The 14,205-nt window shown below is 53.1% G+C and overlaps 1 protein-coding gene across 7 annotated transcripts in view; it reads right to left on the reverse strand.

Moving 5' to 3' along the window:
• KATNIP (katanin interacting protein) overlaps positions 1 to 14,205 on the reverse strand; it is a 183,259-nt gene that overhangs the window by 34,331 nt on the left and 134,723 nt on the right. The gene's annotated exons all lie outside the window — the stretch shown is intronic.

Genomic DNA, 14,205 nt, shown 5'->3' on the forward strand with positions numbered 1-14,205 from the left:
CTGCTATAGGCAAATGGGGCTCCATCCCTCTGGGGCACTTGCAGGAACCCACAGAACACACCTCAGACGTGCCCCTCCCAAGGCGGGAGGCTGGGGTGTTTATCTACTGACCCCCTTCCCTTCAGTTGAAGGTTGCCCCTGGGAGCACTGACTCCCCACCACACAAGCTGAGGGCGCTGGTGGCTTTCGAAAGGCAGAGAAACCTGGGAGCCCTTGAGGCGGTGCCCTGTCACCATACCCAGGGACTGTGTCACCTCAGCTGCGATCGGAGGGGGGCCGAGGGGAGGTAGTGTGGTGCTGTATTTACATCAGGTTCTCTGGATGGTTCTTTGGCACATGGAAGGTGGAGAACCTCAGGCCGATGGGATGAATTTCGAAGTCCTGGGCATGACAAACATACGGTAACCTTCACGACAGGACCCCTGGCTTAGCCTTCCCGTCTCCCCCTCCCCATACTTGTGCCGCCTACGCAGGCATTGAATGCTTCCTTGTTCATGCTTAAAAGATCAGCACACCTCCTCCTGCCACTGCCCTGTTCATCCATTCCCCTTTACAGCAAAACTCTTTGAAAACAGCTTTATTGAGAAATAGAACCCGAACTTCATACAGTAAGCCGTGCGTATTTAAAGTGTACAACTTGGTAAGTTTTAACCTATAAATACACAATGGTGTATCATCTCCATAACCAAGCTAATGAGCACATCCGTTGCCCCCAGAGTTTCCTGGTACCCTTGGTAATCCCACCCTCCCTGCTTCTCCCATCCACAGGCACGCGGATCTTTTAAAAAATCTTTTTTTTTTTTTAAAGATTTTATTTATTTATTTGACAGAGATAGAGACAGCCAGTGAGAGAGGGAACACAAGCAGGGGGAGTGGGAGAGGAAGAAGCAGGCTCATAGTGGAGGAGCCTGATGTGGGGCTCAATCCCAGAACGCCAGGATCACACCCTGAGCCGAAGGCAGACGCTTAACCGCTGTGCCACCCAGGCGCCCCTTAAAAAATCTTTTAAAAAAAGATTTATTTATTTATTTGAGAGAGAGAGACAGAGAGAGAGAGCATGAGAGCAGGGGGACGGGCAGGGGGAGAAGGAGAGAAAGAATCTCAAGCAGACTCCCCACTGAGCATGGAGCCAGATGCGGGGCTTGATCCCAGGACCCTGAGACCATGACCTGAGCCGAAATCAAGAGTCGGACGCTTAGCCGACTGCGCCACCCAGATGCCCCTTCCCAAACCGAATTCTTGATCTACTTTTTTCAAACCTGGTCTTTGCCCATCTTAAAAATGGGTCCCACCATTCAACTGGATGCCCCAACCTGGGAGTCCTCTTGATTCCTCTTGTTCTCTCACTTACCAATCCCATCTGCCAGAGTCCCCAGGGGCGACTTCCAAAACCCCTCCTGAATCTCTGACCCCTTGTCCCTGAATGTGCTGCTGCCATCAGCCCCAGGGGACCCCCATGTCTCCCCGAGACAATGACCAGAGCCTCCTAATGGCCTCTGCTTCCTCTCTGTGCTGTCACTGTGCTTTTGCCCAACACGAACACACTTTATTGTCTACACAGCAGCCAGTCTTTTTTTTTTTTTTTAAAGTGTATCAGCTCATGGCAGCCCCCTGCTTAAAACCACCCAGCAGTTTCCCACGACACTGAGAATAAATTCCAGCTCCCTTCAGTGGCCAGTGAGACCTATGTGATCTGGCCCTTGCTGACATCTCTGACCCCAGCTCCTATCACATTCCACCTCCTGCCCCCACTCCCCACTCTGGTCGCTGCTCTGAGATCCTTCAAAGCTCATGGCCACCCTGGGACCTGTGCACTTGGCTGGAGTGTTCCGCCCCAGATACCTGCAAGGTCGGCTCCTTCCTGTCTTCTGAGAGATCTTCCTGACCCTCTCTCGAGCCCCTGACTCATCCGGTCCCCTCTCTCTCCCATTGCCCTGTTCAATGTCCTTCCCCCCTCTGGAATGGTCTTGCTGATCAGCTTTTAGCTTAGATCCTGTCTCCCCCACTCCAATTTCAGCCCCCAGATACTGGAGGCCCTACCAACCTTGTACAAGGGCCCAGCAGGTACCCAGCACATGCCTGACACTCAACCCAGACTTTGCAACTGCAAGAGCATGAACGCAGGTGTTCTTCTCCAGGACGGCACTGTTCTCTGACAGTGTCTCGAGAACAAATCTCATCAGGAATATGGCAGCCTGTTTTTTCACCCCTTGGTTGGTGTCCCCCTCACTTTGGCTGCTGATCTATGTTTGAGATACGCACTCTCAGACCCCGGGGGTATTCACCTCTCCTTATTCCCTGCCCTTAGCCTTCCTGCTGCTAGGCGAGTAAGCTCTAACTAAATTTCTGGTTCGCCAAGTTATGGCCACAGAGGTTTCCGTCGCAATTTCGAATGAGAAGCATCAAGCCCGTGTTACACCACAGGAACCCGACTTCAATCATCCAATTGCGGGATGGCAGGCTACTATTTGCCGACCGTCAGAAAAGTCGATTCTCAAAGCTCTCTTTTACATGTTTCTATGGATGTGTTCTCTGTTTGGCGGAGGCACAGAGCGGGTGATTGCTGTGAATTAATCAGGAAACAGCTATTCGAGAAGGACAGCACGGGCAGCGTCAATGGCTCGTTTTGCACAATTTCCACCACGGAAACATCTGGCGAGACAGAAACACTCTCATTTCAAGAGGTGATGGGGTGGTGGGGAGGCATTCCGGTCCGGCGCAGTCACGAGGTGGGGACCCTGGCTCTCCTCATGAGATGTCTGGCTTCCGAAGTGTGTTTGTCTACATTCCATGGACAGCCTGGAGCACTGCCTGACCTCTAGCCGTCTGCCACCCAGCTCCCTCCAAGAAGTCTGGCGGACAGGGGACAGAAGAAGGGACGCAGGTGGAGGCGGGGGCCAGGCAGGTGGGAGAGAGATGTGCTAGGATAGAACCTCAGGGCATGGTGGTGGGGGGGGTGCGTGGGGAGCCGTGAGGTTGGGCCCTACCTGACAGTGCTTAAATCTGAGAAAAGTTTCCAATCCTCTGCAGGCCAAACAAGCCGAATCTGTACGCAGATTTTGCCCAAGGATCACCAGAGGGGGCTTCCTCATTGGGGAACAAATGGTAGTCACTTCACCGGGGATTCCAAGTATAAAAAAAATAAAAGGTCGCCGCATCATGTCACCCAGCCTTGGAGCCACTCTGCAAGGTGAGCACTAGGGCCCATCTTACAGATGAAGACACTGAGTCTCAGCCTTCCCCGAGGCTGTGCAGCTGGTGCACGGGGAGCCAATCTGACCCGCATCTCCCTTTAGGTCAAGCTAGACTCTGAGGCCTGGCCACGGCCACAATCACCTGCCCCGGGCGGAGCTCCGACCCCATTTCTAGTTTTCACTAAGTCCCTGTGGACCTGCTGTCTCTTGTCCCCATCCTGGCTCCCTCCTTAGCCCCGGAGGTGATTGCTCTGGGCCCCTGGGTGGGGGGTGTGCACACACGTGACCTTCCAGACTCTTCCTCCGTATTTACATAAGTACGGACGTGCCCATCACCACACCTCGGGGTGAGGTTAGAAACCACGTGAGATGCACATGTGTGGTGGGGAGGAGGCTGCTCCAGGATTTTGCAAGTCCAGATTCCTCGGCATCCCCGCAGTAAAGTTCTGCATATGGTGTGTCTTCGGCTGTGGATACAGGGAGAAGGTTCTCTCTTCTAAGGAACCAGCCTGCTTCCTCCTTTCCAATAAGCAGGCCTTTAGTCCCGCCTGTTTCCCACTCTGGCCTGGCTTCCGAGGAGTCCAGGGTGAAACTCCTCCTACCTCCTTAACCTTCAGAGACACTCTCCTGTCATGGGTTTTCAAAAGGACCCTTTGGAACCCTTCGGTTGGCTTGTGGTGAATGGGAGCATCTTTCCTTGTTCACACCCCGACTTAATTGCCCTTCTTTACAGTTGACAAGAACCCACCATGTTGAGGCTATCATGCATTTTTAATACAATATTAATTATTTCAATCTGTGTCATTTAATCGACTTTGCAAGGCCGTTTTCCTCCTTGGCCCAGGTGCCGAATGACATCTCTCTTCCAATGAGCACACACACCGCTGGGCGAAGATTGATGGTGGAGCAGCTCCGTTATGACAACGACCCAAGCAGAGGTGTGGGCATCTGCATTCACCAAGCGCTCTCCCCGAGACAAACACCTGCCTTTCGCACAGCCGACAACCCCGGAGAACAGTGTTTGGAGCAGGCACTGGCCAGGCCTAAGTGCTGAGTGCCGGGCAGAGGCCTTGAAAGCAAACCGTCCCTTGGGCACCCGACTAGAGTTGGCCCCGCTGTGCAATGGCTGGACCCCATTCACGCACAGACCGTGGGGGTCACACTGAAGGCATCCCACATTCCATAGGTTCTGTCATGACCCGGGGCTTTGAGCTGATTGGGAGGGGTTCCCCCTGAGAGCAGGTTTACTGGGGAGAGGGGGGCTTTGGGGACTGAGCTGCGGCTGCCTAGGAGCCACCATGCAGGCTCAGGGGCCCGGCCCTCCAGGAATCCCCTGGCCCTCCCTGTCTCCCCCTCCTCCTTTCCTCTGGTGGAATCGAGGGTCCTCCCCTGGGCTCTGGGAGCTGGGCTTACCAGCTGGTGCCTGTCCTGGCCTGGATGTAAGATCTTCAAGGACAGGGAACAGTCCCGTCCTAATTCCTGCCTGTCTTGAGGCCCACCTCTGGGAACTGACTGTGCGCCTTCCTGGAGCACCTGAACTTGAATGTTTTATGGGGCGGAGACCTTAATGGCCTTTTACATGCCCCTGGGGAAGAAGAGAATGAAAACCGCTTTTGTGATGTAGAAAGTCAGAAGAAGACGGTGAGACTCTGTGACATGGGACAAGCACCTACCACCTGCTGTGCTCTGGGCCAAGCACTCTGGCCCTCCCAACATCACAGACGCAAGACGATAGACTCGAACAGGATGTGACAGATCGGGGCACTAATGGGCGGCCCTACAGCTAAATCTGGGCTGCGCTGACTCCCGGAGCAGTTAACATTTCCAAAACTAGCTGACAATTTCTAAAAATTGGGAGCTTTCTGGCCTCTCTGGAACATTCAGGCCATCTGGCACCACGGGGCCAGTGCCGAGGGGCAGTGACCGCTGCCTTGACAGGGCACGGCTCTCCAGTGACCACAGTGTCCACTGAAAGGCAGGGCTGTGTGATGGGCCCCAGACAGCCTGGTGGTCATGTGACCACCAGCAAGCCGCTCTGCTGTCCAGTGCCTCAGTTTCTCCCTCTGTAGAATGGAGCTGATCACGCCTACCCATCTCTAGGACCACTGGGTAGAATCAATAAGCTGCTACATGTGAAGCCCTTTGCATATGCCTAGCTCATGTAAGCTACTTGTACCCGGTCCACTGCCAAGCCAGCTGCTCAGGGCTAGCGTGCCCCGGAGACTCCCTGCTCCCCTAAGGCTCCGGTGCGGCAAGCCCCCTGTTCCGGGCAGAGGAGGAATCCCATGCCCCGTAGGGTGGGGCCTAGAATCACTCTCACTGTCCCTAGGCCAGGACTCCCCTAGATCTGGGCTGAGGCCCCAGAATGCAATTCTTGCAATTTTGTTCAATCTAATGCATAACGCATGGGGGGGCTTTCGGGGTCCTGGCCTGTGTGGGATACAAAAGAAGAAAGCAAAGTTTATCTTAAGGAGTTCACGACAGTCTGTATATTAAGGGGTCACAAACTCAGATGCTTGTAATGCCCCAGTGGTGGTGGTGGGGGGGTGTGGGGCCTGGGGTGAGCGGGAGAACACTCCTTCCCCCCCAGTCCAAAGGGTGCCCCCGGTCACTCAGCACCAGCTGGTGGACGCCACACAGGGAATGTTGCCAGTTCATCAAAAGCCAAGTTTCAAATATTGTCAAGTGATTCCCAAGCTGTCCAACACTGTGAGGACCAAGTGGGGTATACCCACGGGCTGGCTTTGACCAGGGGGCACCAGTTTGGGGTACAGGAGGCTCAGGAAACTGAGGAACACCTAGGGAAGCATGGGACTTGGTGCCTGGAAGGGCATGGCTGGAGACCACCCGAACGGGCCTGGGGCAGGCTAGGGGTGTGCGGGACGCTTGTGTGCGAAGAGAGAAGGACCGCAGTGTCCCTGAAGGCAGGGTTTGTAATAAGCCGGGCTAGGCATTCTGGGTTCTGGGAACAGCAGGTGCAAAGGCATAGCAAAGAGAACAGTTTCCTGGGGACCAGAGAGAGATAAAAGTTGCACAGGGGTGGAAGAGGCAGGGGGCCAGTTTGGGGGTCTGGGAGCAGAGGAGGTCCCCCCCCCCATGCATGCACATATACGTGGGCTCTAGGCAAGCATCACACATGGGAGAGGCGATGGGGTGTAACCATGTGTCACTGTGTCAGGGAGACTAGTGGGAGTGGTGGGGACTTCAGTGCCGTGACTCAGCTCCCCCGAAGCTCCCAGCTGTGGATGTGGCCTGGTGTTGCCAGATCTTCGTTTCTCAGTAAAAGTCAAAAACCATATTTTCACATAAAACCTCCCAATTTTTAAAAGCTGGCAATTCAAAGAATTTTGCAAAATGCCACGTGAGCTGGCTGAAAATGTGTCTGTGAGCCGCCTCTGGTTGGTGGGGGCACAGCTCCTGTCATGGCCTTCTTACCAGGATGTTACCAGGATGATGTACCAGGACGGTGCCACTCCCTGGAGGTCCTCTGTGGCTGCCAAGTCCCCAGCTCGTCCCCTGGCTCACCCCCTTTCACCGCACTGGCCCCATTGAACTATGGTTTGCTTTTGATCCCCCTGGACCCCTCCCCCCCCCCCCGACTGGGTGTGAGCTGGCAGGGGCAGACAGCATGTCTGATTCTTGGTCCCAGCACAACAGCCGAGTGTGGGGGATCGATAAGCCTCTGCTGATGAGACAGGGGGCCGAGCGGCTGAGTGAGGGGAGCGGGGAGATGGGATGCGTTCCGCTCGGGGGTCAGCGGACGGGGGGGGGGAAGGAGCAGCTGGGTCTGGAAGGAGACAGGTTTTGGCAATGGAAATAGCAGGACTTAGGGATGACTGGCAGTGAGGGGCAGGGGGAAGAGAGGAGGACGCAGAGGTGGGAGTGAGATGCTGCTGTAGGCTGGGGCAGACTTGCCTGGGCTTGGGTGGGTGGGGTTGGAGTGTCAGTGCCTTGCTGGGCAGAAATGCCAAAGACAAGTGTCTGGGGGCCAGGATGGAAGCTTCAGAAGTTAAGCTTGGGGGAAGGTTTAGATCTGGGAGCTAATGAATTAGTTCGACAGAATGTGACTTCTGTGTTCTTTGAGAAAAAGAAAAAATACCTAGTTTAGATATCATTTCCTATGTTCCCTTCTCATGGAGACAGCACCTCAATTTTCCACGGGGCATCCATCCTTCCCCCAACCTCCCTTCAGAGGGATAATGTGAGCCCCACCCCAGGTTGCCTGGCTGCTGGGTCCTAGACCCGGGGCTTTCATGAGGACAATCTCTTTCTGCAAGGGCTACTAAAATCAGGAGTCTGATGTCATTAGGTGCTGCCCCTTGGAAGCCAACACAGAGGAAAGTAGAGAGGCATGAAGGAGGGAGGCAGATTCTGGATGACATCATGTGAACTCCTGGATCCTACCATGCCTGAAGCCAGCCACCCCATACTCTCCTGTTACATGAGCCAACAAACTCCCTTTTGTGTTTATGCCAGTTTTAAGCAGGTTTTCTGTCCTTTGCTACCAAGAGAATCCTGATTGATACACTAGCCCTGGGATGGAGAACTTCAATCAGTAGGTTCAGTTACTGAATCACTACTGGCCAAGGTGGGCAGAAGGCAGGCGAGGGGGAGCCCCACTCCTGAGGGGGTCTGGGATTATCTAGACCGGCATCTGCATGTGGGTGAGCAGCCCTCCCTTACTCAGACATCTGTCCAGCCCAGCTCCTTGTCCCGCTGTAGTCCACGCAACCCAGTGCACGGGCCTCAGCTTCTGTCCTGGTTCGGCATCTGCGCTCTCATTCCTCATGGGAGATGTCTGGCCCTGAATCCCAACCTGCCGCTTGGATCCTGAACACCTTGTTGGGCCCCCTCTCCAAAGGCTGAATTCTCTGCTTGCGTCTCCCTCCCCTGCTGGCTGGGGGTCTGCTTCAAACCCGGGACTCCTGGGGCTCTCAAGGTTACCATGCCCCTAACCTCCTGAGTGTGGACTCTGCTCACAGATGTCAGCACCCTTTGGTGATTGCCAGAGGACCAGACCAAGCCTGAGGTCAACACCTCAGAAAGACTCTCATGCACCTGGGTCGGTCCCCTTCCCACCAGTCACCCTGCTAAGATGCCATCGTGCTCCCCAGACCCTGCCACGGGGCACAGCCACTAGGCCAAGCTGACTCAGCCAACCAAATGAAGGTTGCCCCTTTGAATTCGAAGCCGTTGTCATGTTTGGTCTTGGTTTATATCCTGATCCAAACAAACCAACAATTTTGAGACAATTAGGGGTATTTGAATATGGACTGGATATTTGATGATGTTTAGCGCATAGTAAGTCATTACCGCCAGGCAGGATAATGGCATTGGGGTTACATAAAAACAAACTCCTTATCTGTTAGAGATGCACACTGAAGAATTTATGAGTGAAATGGTAGGAGAGCTACAATCATATGTAGTAGGGGGTAGATGAAACCAGAATGGCAGGTGTCGATTACTGTGGAAGTGGGTGAGGGGTGTGTGTTATTGAACTCATCTCTCTCGTTTTGCGTTTCTTTGAAAATTCTCCCTTCTTCCCCAAACAGAGGCCTTGTTGAAATGCAAACACTGTCCTGGGATGAAGTGGGTCTCCCTGTGGTACACCCCCTAAGCACTGAGACCCTCACCCAGTCACCATGAATGACCCTTAGCTACGCTATGCTAGAAGCCTCCTTTGGGGGCTTCCTGTTCCCTCTAATCCATTTTCCAAACAGCAGCCAGAGTGATCTTCTTAATTCCTCGGTCAGATTATATCACCCCCTGCTCAAAACCCTCCAACAATGACTGCGGACACATGTATAGAGCTCACGAGGGCCAGGAATCATTCAGAGCACTTCCCATGTATTCAGCTGAACAATAACTACCCCATTTTATGGATGAAGAAACCGAGGGACAGAGATGTGACTGGTTCAGATGCCTTTGCTCTAACCATCCCTTTCCAGGAATAAGATCTGAACCAGAGAGGCCACCCCTGACCTGGTTCCCACTTATCTCTGCGCCCTCCCCTCACACTCACCTTTGTTCACCATTCCCAGCCACCGCCTAAACTATGTCCTAGAAGTGCTAAGCATGTTCCTGCCTTGGGGCCTTTGCTCGGGCTCTGGCCCCCTCATGGGAGGCCTCTCACCACTCAAAGCGTCCCTGCCTCCTTGCCCCCGGGCCTCTCTCCCATTGCCTTACTGTATCGCCTTCAGAACACTTGGCACTACCTGAAATTAACATTATTCATTTGTGCCCTTGTTTATTTCCCTTCCCCGTGAGAAGGCACAGGGCTGTGTGGACAGGGCCTCCTCTGTGCGCTCACCCTGGCACCGTGAACACCAAGACCTGTGTGTCCAATACGCAGTCACCAACCCCATGTGGCTACCGAAGTTAACGTTAAATGAAATGTGAGATGCAGTTTCTCATAAGAAGTGTTGGCAAGAATGCAGAGAAAAGGGAACCGTGGGCGCGCTGGCGGGGCTAAAAGTGGAGCAGCGACTCTGGAAAACGGTACTGACGTTCCGCAAAAAATGAAAGGGAGAACTACCGTGCGATCCAGCAATTCTGCAACTGGGGATTTGTGCTTATGAAGAGAAATCGTTATCTCAAAAAGATATCTGCACCCCCGTGTTCACTGCAGCATTGTATTTACAACAGCCAAGACACTGTAACCCAAGTGCCTACAGACGGATGGATAAACGGATAAAGATATGGTACGACACACGATGGACTATCACTCGGCCATCAGAAAGGAGGAGATCTTGACATTCGCAAAGACATGGACAGACCCTGAGTGCCTTACACTAAGTGAAATAAGTCAGACAGGGAAATATAAATATTGTACGATCCCACTTACGTGTGCAACTTAAAAAAACCTGAACTCACAGATCCGGAGAACAGACTGGGGCTTGCCAGAGGCAGGAAGCGGGAGGTGGGTGCAATGGGCGGAGGCGGTCAAAAGGTGCAAACTTCCAGTTCTGGGATGAATAGTCCTGGGGATGTCCTGTATAGCATCATATCTGTAGTTAACAATTACCGTATTGCATATTTGGAAGCTTCCAAGAAAGGCGATCTTAAAAGTTTTCATCGTAAGGAAAAAAATGTTCCGTAACTATGTGCGCTGATGGAGGTTAACTAAACTTATTATGGAGATCAGATCGTGCAACCTAAAACATCTAAGAATGCAATCTTACATGTCAATTACAGCTCAATGAAAAATGAGCCAATGAAATAAAATGCAGTTTCTCCAGTGTGCCAGCCACACTGCAAGTTCTCAACAGCCACCTGTGGCTTGTGGCTGGTGAACCAGACCGGGCAGATAGAGAGCATTAGAGTTATCACAGAAAGTTCTATGGGGCAGCGCCAGCTTAAACCACTACGGAATATCGCAGAGATACACCACCGGGGAAATCTAACATTCACTCATTCATTCATTCATTCATCCATTCATTCATAAACTATTTAATGAGCAGCATTTCTGTATATGAACAATACCCCTGGGTGTCTGTCCTGCCTCCCCCACTGCTGTGACCAGGCTGGAGGTGGCATCTGAGTGGTTACGTTGGGGGTGAAGATGGTGATAATATGTCTGTTTTTACCGAAGGGTGCCACCAGTACCAGATAACTCAGGCTTGCTCTGAAGGAAAGCACAGACCACGGGGAGCTGCCGAGAGCCCACTTCTTGGACGGGTTACTACATACTCTACTAGGGAGACTATTGGCTCCTTCCTCCCAACAGATGTAGCTCTGCAGGGAAAGTGCTGCCGAGAAAAACCCACATCCCCCACGTTCCCTTCCCAGCTGTGTCCCCTGCAAGTCATTCGCTGGGCAAGTCACGCCATCTGAGGAGTACCAAAAAAATGTGACAGACGTATGATCGCAGCCTCCTCCTGAGCCCGAGGCAGACATTGCTGATCCATCACATACCCTTCTCTTTATGAACCAGAAGGAAGGGTCCAGATCCTTCTCAAGACGGCACTCCAGGCAACCATTTCCAAGCAGGGCTGGCAAAAAAGATGCAGTCTCTCTGCCCCCAAGGAGCTCACTATTCTAAGCTCCAGCCTCTCCGTCTACAAGGTGGGGACTGACGTCACCTTGCAGGATTCTTGGGGTTGAGAGGATTCGTTTGTTGAGTTATTTGTTCATGTATCAAATGTTGACCGAGCGCCTACTGGGAGCCTCACGCCTGCCTGCGTGGACGCAGCCCTGGGTAAACGGCAGCTGGGCCGAGTATAGACATCTGCGTGCTGTCTTTTGTTTGCCTGCATGGACGGATTCTAGCCTGCGTCCTCACTTCCCCTGAAGTCCCTCCCCCTGGGCCAGCCCACACTCACCACATCGCCTAATGAGGGGGGAAGGGAACCCAGGGAAGGGAACCCAACTTCATGGGCAGGCAGCGTATTTTCTAATAAAAGAGACTTCCCTTTTTCTAGCACCTTCTTTTCTTTTTTTTTTTTTTTAAAGATTTTATTTATTTGACAGAGATAGAGACAGCCAGCGAGAGAGGGAACACAAGCAGGAGGAGTGGGAGAGGAAGAAGCAGGCTCATAGCAGAGGAGCCTGATGTGGGGCTTGATCCCATAACGCCAGGATCACGCCCTGAGCTGAAGGCAGACGCTTAACCGCTGTGCCACCCAGGCGCCCCTGCACCTTCTTTTCTTATGTTCTAAATAAGCCTTGGTTGGAATCGCTCCCCCCCATTTAACTTTTCTCCCTTGGATTCCCATACACAAAACACTGTATTAACAAGCCGTGTCTACCAGGCCGAGCTATATTTCCTATAAACTCTCATTTTATCTCCTCTAAAACACACAGTAATAGCATTCTCTGGAGAATATTAAATCAAACCAACCTGCAGCGGCATTTGTCTGCGCTTTCTGCCCCCGGTAAATTCTGGCAACAGATGGGTGTGCGTTACATAAGCGGCACCCCCGGCAGGGACTGCAGTCCTGCACGCTCTGCTCAGTGTGTAGAAATACCTCTCAGGACGTTGATCCCTGCCACTGAGGCTCCCCAAAGCACCCCCCACGACACCCTGATGTCCTGCTCCTCTTTTTTATTCTCAGCACACAGGGAAGGCTGAGTGCAGATTCAAGAAGAAAGGCAGGCCCAGCCGTAAGGGATGAAGCTTATCTGCTCTGTAATCCAGCATATAAAATCCTCTTTTCTTGGCCGGAGACATACATTCAATGACAGGGCTGAGCTATAGGGCACAGGCTTGGGCAGCCAGCACTGTTTCACTGCTCATTCCAGAAGATGCCAATGACCACCTGCCAGGAAGTGTCCAGCAGACTCGGGAATGAGAGAGCAGGGCCCTACCTGCAAGGAGTGCCTGCGGCTATGCAGGGGTGGGGTCCTGCCGGGGCGGGAGGACAGCCCCTAAGCACACAGCTGGACCCCTGGGGAGCTGGGAGGGTGGCTTCGAGAGGGAGAATCCGCAGGAAGAAGAATGGGATGGGGGAAAGGGAAGGAGGGAGGAGGAGCAGACTTCCCCGCACTTGATCCCCAGCTCTGCCTTTGACCTTGGGTACAAGCCTGAGCAAACGCCGTAAACTCCAATTCTCCATGTCTCATCTGGGTATCAAAAAGCGTAAGACAAACTGCTTGTGGGTTCTTGGGCAATGAACTCATTCCTTCATTTGATAACCACGTGCGTCTACTTTGGGGCAGAGGCAGAGACAATGCAGGCCCTGCTCCCAGGGGCCCACGGTGGTATGGGGGAGGCAGGTGTCCATCCCGGTACTGGGGTGATGGAACACATCCATGAGGTCCAGAAGTGGCATGAGGGTCAGAGGTCAGGGCTGGCTTCCTGGAGAAAGTAATGTCCGGTTTTCCAGGAATTTGCATTGGAGGGGGCACCTGGAGCTGAGCCGGATGGGAGGGGCCAGGGCCTTTAGGTGTAACTCCCGGGTGGAGTGTTTGGCACTCTGGGGTGTGGCCAGAGCAAGGGGCAGGGGCTGATGGGAAGGAGTCATGGGGCCTGGAGCCCGGGGATTACGGGGCCCGGATGTCATGCTCAGGGGTTTGACCTGGATCCTCCAGGTCAAGGGGAGCCCTGGAGGGTTTGAAGCAGTGGAGAATCATGATGAGACCTCTGTTGGAGACAGACTGGAGGCCCGGGCCTAGGGACGGGGAGGGCAGTTTGGAGGATGCACTCTTGCACATCTCTGCCTTTGCACGTGTGGGGCCCTCCTCTTGGGGTACGCTTTCTCCTTTTCTGCCTCGGCTCTGTGCCGCTGTCTCTTTCACTACGGCTCAGGTGTACGCTCCTTCCAGTACCTTCCCAGAGCTCACCCAGCCTGACACAGGCTCCCTTGGTGCTCCAGGGGTTGCAGTCCAGACAGGCCAACTCCGGCCCAAAGATGAGTTTACTTTGGACTATATGGTGGTTTCAAAAGAATTTAAATTAGCTGTTGACATTTACAAACCAGAAAGGCTCCTATCAAATTCCAGATTCCCAGCTCCCCGGGAATGTTCAGAAGATCTAGCAGCACTGGCTGGCATACATAGCAACCATTAGCTGAAGCTGACGAGTGGCCTTCCCTATACCTGAAGCATGTGCTTACCCGTTTGCCACACTCCCCACCATGTCCTACTGTCTCTCTTGACAATATTGAAGCTGAGGACCAGTTCCCCTTGCTCATCTCCCTTGTGTTATCACTTCCCTGAGAACAAATTAGAAAAGAAAATAGAACACTTCTTTTCCCCACGTCCATCATAAGAGGAGAAACACGATAGGCTGAGGGGGTCCTGTCCTTCCTCACCCACTGAGTTCCCTGCTGAGTTCCTGGAGCTTCTTTTTAAAACTCCCGGCACGCTGCGGTCACCTCTAGGAAGGCCTTCAGCACACCGCATCATATTTTTATTTACTTGTCTGCTGGCTTTTAGACAAGGAGTACCTCCAGGGCGGGGACTGTGTCTTTTATATCAATGTCCCCCAAACTGACCAGGAAGCCCGACGGCACATGCACTCAACAATAAATGTTGAATGAAGGAATAAATGCAAATGAGAACATGAAAAAAC

Source organism: Ursus americanus, chromosome 2, assembly GCF_024610735.1.
Source record: "Ursus americanus isolate L20-20 chromosome 2, mUrsAme1.1.p, whole genome shotgun sequence".
NCBI classification, from domain to species: domain Eukaryota; kingdom Metazoa; phylum Chordata; class Mammalia; order Carnivora; family Ursidae; genus Ursus; species Ursus americanus.